At 49.6% G+C, this 6,000-nt stretch overlaps 1 long non-coding RNA gene across 1 annotated transcript in view; it reads right to left on the bottom strand.

Annotated features, from left to right (window-relative positions):
* Positions 1–572: 572 nt before the first annotated feature.
* LOC105569490 overlaps positions 573–6,000 on the bottom strand; it is a 68,751-nt gene continuing 63,323 nt past the window's right edge. The window contains exon 3 of the long non-coding RNA XR_001009513.1: positions 573–896. This is a non-coding gene — a long non-coding RNA (uncharacterized LOC105569490). The remainder of the gene's footprint in view (positions 897–6,000) is intronic.

The following is a 6,000-nucleotide window of genomic DNA, read 5'->3' as shown; positions in this document are numbered from 1 at the left end:
GGATGGGCGATACAGGTGCGCGAGATTGCATACGCACACGTCTCGACGAACACGCTCGCGTATCGCGTATCAAGCGCGACTGCGCGTCTCTCCGCGGCCGTTGGCTCGCGCTCTTTAACGCGCTAAGCGACTAATTATTTGCCCTACCGGTAATTACTTCGTTCCAGCCGGTCTTCGGCGAGACTCGGCGAGCCCGTCCCGCTCTGCACGCGCTCGCTCCCCTGCCCGCGCGTTTTATCTCGCGCCGCGCCGCGGTCGTACATCCGCGGCGCCGAGGTCGCGATTTTTCAATGTCGCGGATGGACGCGAACGATAACGCGGCCGAACCTTGCCTTCCCGTTGTCGCGACGTGTCCGACCTGAGAAAATACTGACTGCCTGAGATCGTGGAAACTCGCCTCGCCTCGGCTTATCTGCTATTTTAAGGGCGCATCGGGTGGCTACGGCGAGCGGCGCGCATATCAAGACCGGCGGTGGAATAAAGCGACGAAATAACGGCGTGCGAAAAAATGTAAACGAGCGCGGTCGCGGAAGCGCGATGAAATTAATTACGCATCGGCGACGTTTTACGGTTCGCATCTAGCACTGCGAATTATCATCGAGAATGAGAACAATGGCATAAGTCGTAATACATATTTTTGTTTCCCAAGCAATAACATATTTTAAGGCGAGAAAAAGCATTAAATGTATCTCGTGGGAAGTCTAGACGCGAGACCGTATTTATCAGCTTAATAAAATATAAAATTGCAACGTTATAAATATAAAATAATACTCGCCTCGAGTCCGGGTTGTGTAAATCTCTTCCTTCAAGCCTTCGCGAATTTAGCGGCACGTACAAAATCCAACCGCAACGTTCGTCACGCACCGCGGAAAGTCCAGGAAGCCTCTTTCGTGGAGCTGTAATTGAATTTATGGCGATTAGCCACACACGCGGATTCGATTCCGCGTATACGATCGATCTGTCGATTCGCAGCCGCGGCCGGTGGTAGCGGCGCGTTATCGAGGATAATGTGTCCCGACTAATTTAGAGACGCGACGATCCCTCCTCTCGGCCCGCTGGATCCCCCCGTGTGCCTATGCAGATGGCATTCTAACTGCCATCTAAAAAAAAAAGTCTTGCCGACTGTCCCGCTCTCCTTCCAGCTCTCTCGCGAGGCCCCACGCTAACGAGGTCCTGCCACGTCCTGCCCGAAGGACACGGGACTGCGCGGCCTGTCAATTAAGGACACGACCATACCGGGCCACATTTCTACCTCCCGCGTTTCCCCTTTCCGCGTATCCCGCTTCCACCCCGCGAGGATCACCATCTCATTCGCCATCTCTCTTGCCCCTCGTCCCGCCTCTACCCCAATTTCTCGCTTTTTGCTCGTCTTGTTCGGAAACAAGACGGCTCTCTCTTACGATTTGCATCGCGTCAGCCACGATTTTCGGACGAGAGGGAAAATGGACGTCCAGAGACTCGTGAAAAGTGTGAAAATTTTCATTGATAAATATTGAATTCGTTAATGAAGCTGTCCGCTTTTCGCGAGTCCACGCTGGAGAAAACGACTCATGACCAAGTCCCAGAAATTAATGGAATTCTTCCGAAGAATTTTCTTCGAAAAAAGATATAATGTCTGCATATTTATTTCACGATCATAGCTGTTGTCTTCGGTTACTACGCGAAATACCCATTGAGAAATGTCTTGTGAAATTATTTATTAATTTCAACAAGTTCGCGCATCGAGAACGTTGACGTCTATGGATTCTCGAATGCGCATGCCAGAGGAGACGGGAGACGAAGGGATCGATGAAGAAGATTGCTCGGGATCGACGAGACCTCGATACGCATAATGGAACGTCCAGGTACGATGTATGCACATACACACGAAAGACGATACCACCTCCTCTTCACCTTCCACGCCACGTCTCCTCTCGCTCACGCACAATCGGGTTCCGTTAACGCACCGGGGGGTCCGGCAGCAACTCCGGTCGGTGAGAAGAAGCGTTAAAAAAAGTGCGCCGGGCACAAAACTCACTCTCGATGCGTACGGCCGCATGCGTACGAGACGCGAAACGTATGTATATGCATAGGCCTCACGGCTTTGCGGTTGGAGGTAAGAGACCTGGCGATTATCGCGCCAGGGCAATCTCTCATTATCATTCCCGACACTCTTCTTTCTGGCTCCCTCTTACGGAATCGCCGCTTTTTGTGCTCGCCCACTGCTCAGCGGATGCTACTTTACGGACGTCGTTCTCTTCCTCTCCGCTTTCTGTCCTCTCGCGCGCACCACGATCTCTCCATGCCTGACCCGCGCAAGCTTCCGCGCGAGTCTCGCGATTCTTTTTCGTTAATCGCAGGATTGAATTCGTCATTTCGTTATACACCCGAGTCGAAATTTTAGCTCCATGTTGAACCTTTAATTCTATTATATAGTTGGACCTAAGACAGTAAAAGAGGTCGGGCTGCGAGTACAAAATTTACCCCTTCTTTAAAACTGATAGTGTCAGAAACTTCTACTTTTGCCAATTTAGCATTAAAGTAGGTCCTTTTAAGAAGGAGCCAAAGTAAATTTTCAGAATTAAAGATTCAAGGGAGGAGCAAAAAATATAATGTCATCAAAGTAGTGCTGGTTAGGTTAGGTGTATAGATCAGCTAAGTAGGTGCAACCTTAAAAGTGCCGAAACAGTATTTCGACTCGGGCAGTATTGAGCTTAATAAAAATTCAAATACACCACAGAATTTACCCCTTTATACATCATCTCGAGCGGAAATAGTTTGCAACGATACCAGATGGGGTGGGACTCCTCCGTCTCGGGCTGCTCGATCTGAATAATGATCCCCTGCATTGTCATCGCGCGATTAAGAAAAAAAACTCATTATTTCGCGAGACGGTAGACGGGTAGTCCTTGCGCGAGACGAAGGAGGATAATCCTCGAATGCCTATGGCGGAACAATACGATTTGTTTGCTATGCAAAATCCATTGAATTGCGTGTGGTCAATTATATTATGTTAAGTAGAGCATACGCGCGGCCTGTGACGTATCGTGCCGTGAGATCTACGGCCGGGCCCGGTGGCCCGTTCCTCGGGCTCCTCTAATAACGCATTGTGCCCCTCGCGTGGCATATTAGGTTTATGCTAATACGCCGCGCCGAAGATGCGTCGATCGAATCTCTTTTTCTTTCTCTCCCGCTCTCCGCGCGGTTTCTCGCAATCGCAGCCGCGTGGGCCCGTCTCATAATGGATGAAAGCCGCCGCGGAAGTCGTCGCGGCGCGGCGCACCGACGGCACCAGCCCCAAGGCCGACGGCCCCTCTTCTTTTCGCGACCGGACGCGAGTGCTTGCGGATGCAAGCGCGATTTAATTGCAGCGACGAGTCCGCCATTCCGCGAGTCCTACACTGAGAAATATGTCCGATTGAATGTAATCCAATTAAATTGTATATCCGGTGAAAAATATCAGCGGTTATTCCATCAAATTTCATCGGATGTATCCACCATTTAATCGGAAACACTATTCAATTGGTTTATCCGATCAACATTTTTCTCAGTGCACATGAAAGTTGTACGGCGCCTAATTACAACGCGCGTCGGTCATCACCGATGACCAGCTATTCTGTCGCCAAGAAATGACACGAGTGCGAATATTAATATATAAATATCAACGATTCCAATCAGACCGAGACAAAGAAGCGTTTTCGGGCTGGAATGCCGCGTGAAATTTCGGCCGATATTTGCATTTCTCTCGTCATGCTGCTCATCACCGTGTAAATCCCTGGTCCGGGGGATCCGATACAATGGCCCGGGCGAAAGAGAAAGAGAACAGTGGGCGAGACCGGGGAATGAGAGAGGCGAAAGATAATTGTACGGACGGCTAATGGAGTTCGGGAAAAATGAAGCGGCGCTCACCAGGTGGGTCCGCTTTAAATGCATCAAATCGCTGCTAAGTGAGGTCCAATGTGGGACCAGGTGAGAGATGGCCTGCCTCCCTATCCTACCTCCTCTTACTCCCGGATAGGGCGTGGGTCAAACGGTTAATTATTATATTGCCCATTAAGCCAACGATTTTTCATTTTCGACGGCGCTGCGCGCCGAAACGTCTTGTCCGCTTTCGAAACGGAACTACGAAAATCATCCCGTGGCGCGGCGACTTTTGCGAAGTCGCTGTCGGCGTCGATTAACGCCGCTCGCGAAAGAATACGACGGCTTGCGCGTGTAACGTGAATGCAAATTGCAATGGCCCGAGGTCCGAGTGTTACAATTAACTACAACGCGTTGCCGAAAAATTTCTAAGTCCAAGTAATTTAATAATACATATACCCGTGTCTTTGTTTAAAACAAAACTGACCCTTCGTTTTTTAAAAAATTTACGAAAAGAGACCGTTCCCTTTGCAACACGCATGTGACGTCATCGAGATGACACGCGTACTCGACAGATCCAAGCGTTTGTCCATGGAGAGACTGGAGACCCTGTAATCAGAGACTGGCCATAAGAGTTCGTCAAATTCCCGCGAGCGAGAGAGAAACATAGGCCATCTCACTCTTCTACGATTGTAGGCACAAGAGTGAGATAGCCAATGTTTCTCTCTCACCCGCGGGAATTTGACGAACTCTTATGGCCGGTCTCTGATTACGGAATCTCTTAGGAGAGACAATGTCGAAACGTATATTTGTGCCACATATGCGTCCGGCTATCGCGGCGGAGGGTTTGCCGACAAGGGCGAGGGAGTTCTGCGGTGAGGAATTTTGAAAGATGGTGTAAGACGAGTCGCGAGGGGTATCGTGTCTCATCCGGGGAATCCACACCGCGGCGCAACGCCAATCTGGCCGGACGAATTATAATTTCCCGACCGGTTCGGGACAGACGGCGACGTTAAAAAAGCGGAGGGGCTAGTTCACGAAAATTCCACGGGCGCTCACTTTTATTTCGACGTGAACAAGCGGCTTCTCGTGTGTGGACACACGAGCCGCGTTAAACTACACATGCCTGGGACGTATTTCTCTTCCCTTCTCTCTCTGTCTCTCGCGCTCTCCACGCCGCTCTCGGGTATCCTCCTTTATTTCTCGGAAGATACCTCCTTAAAAAACGTGATCCACGCTGCATACTGAGTCCCCGTTGACTTGTCCCTCCCTAATCTTAACGTCTCGTGTCGAGCTGATTAGCCCTTGTTTACAATCGGCCGAGCTTTCCAAGGGCCGCGGCCACGAAATTTCGTGTCCCGGCGAAAATAATGTCCTTCGGCCGGTATCGGCCGGGGCATTCGGAAGTGGTGTCGTTTGGGTCTAGGCCTTGATGTTGAACGCGCAAAATTATGGTCGGCATCTCGTGAGTTATCGCGCGGGTATTTACGGGCGAAAAAAACCTACGAGAGTCTCGTATCCGTCGCGCGCGGGATAGACGTCCCGTTTTTGTGGTTTTAGCTTTGCGAGATTATAAATTCAATGTCAAGAATTGGTCGGGCGTTTGGTCAAGAATTAAATGAGGAAGAGAGGACAGAAGAGAGAGAGACAGAGAGAGAGAGAAGGAAATAAACGTGTGGAGACGAATATTAATAGCGCAGTGATCGATTTTCATTCATCATAAACGCGGCGCGACGTGTGGCGAAGATAAGCGTATTTGTGCAAAGTTATAAAGAGCTCGAAAAGTTTTTGCGGTTACGGTATAAACGTAGGCCTCGTTACATCTAGATTTTACGCGGCTCGCGTGTACCGTCCACTTAATATCGAAATAATCTGTATATTTTACCATACGGATATACGCTTTGCACATTCTTGGCGGGATGCGTGAGTTGTCGCGCCGCATTTGAGCAACGATGCGGGTAAGATATGAGTCTAGGGGACGTATTCCCTCGATTCGCGGATCTATCGCCCGTATCACCGCCATACATCAGCTTCATATAAACCGAGCGATAAGGATGATAAAGCATGGCAAAAATTACCGCCTGAGAATCCTTGATAAAAAAAAAAGGATGTATGTACAGAGACGGAACTCATAAAAAAAAAGTATAATCATATACACAT

Source organism: Vollenhovia emeryi, unplaced genomic scaffold (assembly GCF_000949405.1).
Source record: "Vollenhovia emeryi isolate VEMERY1.0 unplaced genomic scaffold, V.emery_V1.0 DF939124.1, whole genome shotgun sequence".
In the NCBI taxonomy this organism is placed as follows: Eukaryota; Metazoa; Arthropoda; class Insecta; order Hymenoptera; family Formicidae; genus Vollenhovia; species Vollenhovia emeryi.
Note: the sequence above shows the minus strand (reverse complement) of the source record. Positions and strands in the feature narration are given on the sequence as shown.